The 2,865-nt window shown below is 37.8% G+C and overlaps 1 non-coding gene across 1 annotated transcript; it reads left to right on the plus strand.

Moving 5' to 3' along the window:
• Nucleotides 1–1,313: 1,313 nt before the first annotated feature.
• LOC112497796 (small nucleolar RNA R71) lies at nt 1,314–1,420 on the plus strand. Its single transcript, XR_003064778.2, has one exon. It is a non-coding gene; the product is annotated as a small nucleolar RNA R71 (small nucleolar RNA).
• Nucleotides 1,421–2,865: the final 1,445 nt, after the last annotated feature.

Consider the following 2,865-nt stretch of genomic DNA (forward strand, 5'->3'; position numbering starts at 1 on the left):
GCAAGGGATCGTGAAGCTTCTTGGATCCTTCATCTTCTGCGGTATCTTACTCTGAAGCATTCGGCTACACTCTTGTGTTAGAGCAACTGTCTCAAATTCTCCAAGTCTTCTTTTCTTTGTCAAGATATCTTTCAAAAATTTCGCATAATTTGGCATTTGCTCCAGAGCTTCCACAAAATGAATATTGATATGTAGTTGTTTCAGCACTCCCAAGATTTTGCTGAACTGCTTATCTTGTTGCTGCTTCTGAAATCTTTGAGGGAAGGGTGATGGGTGTCTAAACTGCTGTGCTACAGCAGGTTGTGCAGACTGTTTCTCTGTTGCTTTACTCGGTTCTGTTGATGTTAATGTTGTAGCTGCCTCACCACTAGGTGCTGGATCATAACTTTCTGCAGATGTTGTAGTAGAACTGTATCGATTTACATTTTGAAAAGTGAAAAATTGTTACTCATTCTCTACTTGTGTGTCTTCTTTGCCTTTGTTGGACTCAATTCTTCTTTTTGGTACACCAATTGAACTATCAATATCCTTTCCAGATCTCAAGTTAATCACTTTGCAGTGCTCTTTCCCTTCTCTTCTTGGGTCCTCTGTGTTGCTGGGTAAACTGCCTTGAGGTCTGTTGCTTAATGTTGTAGCAAGCTGTCCAATTTGATTTTCCAAGTTTCTCAAAGATGCAGCATGACTTTGGACAATTGTTTCCTTCATCACAATATAATCCTTAATCAAAGCTTCAAAGGAGCTAAGTTGATAATTGTTGATGTTTCTTTGCTCTTGATTTTGCTGATAAAATCCACTAGGTTGAGCAAGTCTGTTCTGTCCACTGAATGCTGCAGCAGGCTGATTCTGATTACTCCATGAAAAGTTCGGGTGATGTCTCCATCCAGGGTTGTAAGTGTTTGAATATGGATTGTCCTAGTTCTGTCTATTGAAGCTGCCCACATAATTGACTGAAGTTGGATTCCCAGGATAATTGTCGAATAAATGCCCTTCTCCACAATAAACGCAAGACACATCAGAAATTTCGTTAACAGTTGCTGGAGCAGTAGTCATTGCCTTTACCATCTTTGTTAATAAAGCTACTTGGGCTGATAATGCTGTCAATGCATCTACGTTATGGACTCTTGTTGTTCCTCTTGCTGCAGCTTGTCTGGTTGATGGCCACTGATAGTTATTGTTGGCTATTTTCTCCAAAAATTTCATAAGCCTCATTGTAAGACTTAGATAACAAGGCCCCATTTGTTGAAGCGTCCACCATCAATCTAGTGCTTGGGTTGAGACCATTATAGAAAGTTTCCAACTGTATGCAACAAGGAATACCATGATGAGGACATTTTCTGAGTAACTCCTTAAATCTCTCACATGCATCACACAAGCTCTCATCTTCAAGTTGATGGAAAGATGTGATCTCGTTCCTCAACTTTGTATTCTTGGTCGGCGGGAAGTATTTCATCAAAAATTTGTCAGCCAAAAATTCCATGTAGTGATAGAATCTGGTGGTAGAGAATTCAACCATGCTCTTGCTCGATCTCTCAAAGAAATCGAAAAAAGTCTGAGTCTCAATGCTTCTTGCGATGCTCCAGCAATCTTGAAAGCATCACTTACTTCCAAAAATAACTTAAGGTGTAGATGAGGATCTTCGGATGGAAAACCATTAAATTGCCCCACTGTTTGAAGGATCTGAAACATCACTGGTTTGAGTTTAAAATTGTCAGCTTGAACGTCGGGTCTAACTATTCCCGGACGTATGGCTTGAGGAGTCAACACTGTGTAGTCTCGAATGGCTCTATCTCTATCATTTGCCATGTGAATAATGTTATTGTTCCCTGGTTGCCTTTGAACACATTGTCCATTCAGACCTTCATGTACATTGACTGGTTGTATCCCCTCTCTACAGTTCAAGTTTCTCAAATCTTGCAAATCATCCATTACTACAGCAGCTTGTAATTCCCGATGCTCTCTTCTCAATCTCCTTGCAGTTCTTTCAATTTCTGGGTCAAACTGGAAGTCAACAGATTTATATTTGCGCATGCAAGGGTTGCTAGATCACCTATGTCAACAAATTAAACAAATAAAAAAAAATTAGCACCGTTAAAACTAATTTCACAAATCACAATTAACAATCAATCCCCGGTAACGGCGCAAAAAACTTGTTGGTGTATAAATACTAATGTTATTGGTGTCAATGTACAAATTGTACACAACAAGTAATAAAGTGATTAGTATTCAAGATCGTCTCCACAGGGATTGATGTTATCAGATTTGCTACAGCAATCTTAACAGTGCAGATTTTGTGCTAAAATAAAATAAACAATTAATAAAACTAATGTACTAATTAAAATAAAAACACAATAAATAAATGCAACAAAGTAAACTATCACGTCAAGCTCAATGATAAAACTAATTGGAGTATATAGTAGTTGAGTGAATAAATTCTCTTAATGGTATTGACTATTTTTCTAATGTTTGGCTCGGTTGCTGCAGCATCTGCTATAGCACTGGACAGAATCCTTATGTATCCTTAGCCGTCGCATGTTGGATATCTTATATCTATATGCAACCTAACAGTGATCAATTGTTATGCCAACATAAGATATAGCATTACACGCTTAGGTTCTATTTACCTACAAGGTGAATCCTTATGTCTAGTTCATCACTAATCTTAAATCAAGCATGACCCTTTTGGGACTCAAGTAAAACTCAATCCGGGAAACTCAATTTAAGATCAATTGTTGTTCTAAAATGTTCCACTAAGATAGGCCATTTTGCTGCTCTCTCCTAACTTGTATCATTAAATGGGTGATCAACCAAAATAATGAATAAAATAAATACTATCAAAATAAATTGCTACAGACAACATGCAGCAAC

The sequence above is a fragment of the Citrus sinensis genome, chromosome 8 (assembly GCF_022201045.2).
Source record: "Citrus sinensis cultivar Valencia sweet orange chromosome 8, DVS_A1.0, whole genome shotgun sequence".
Classification (NCBI taxonomy): Eukaryota; Viridiplantae; Streptophyta; class Magnoliopsida; order Sapindales; family Rutaceae; genus Citrus; species Citrus sinensis.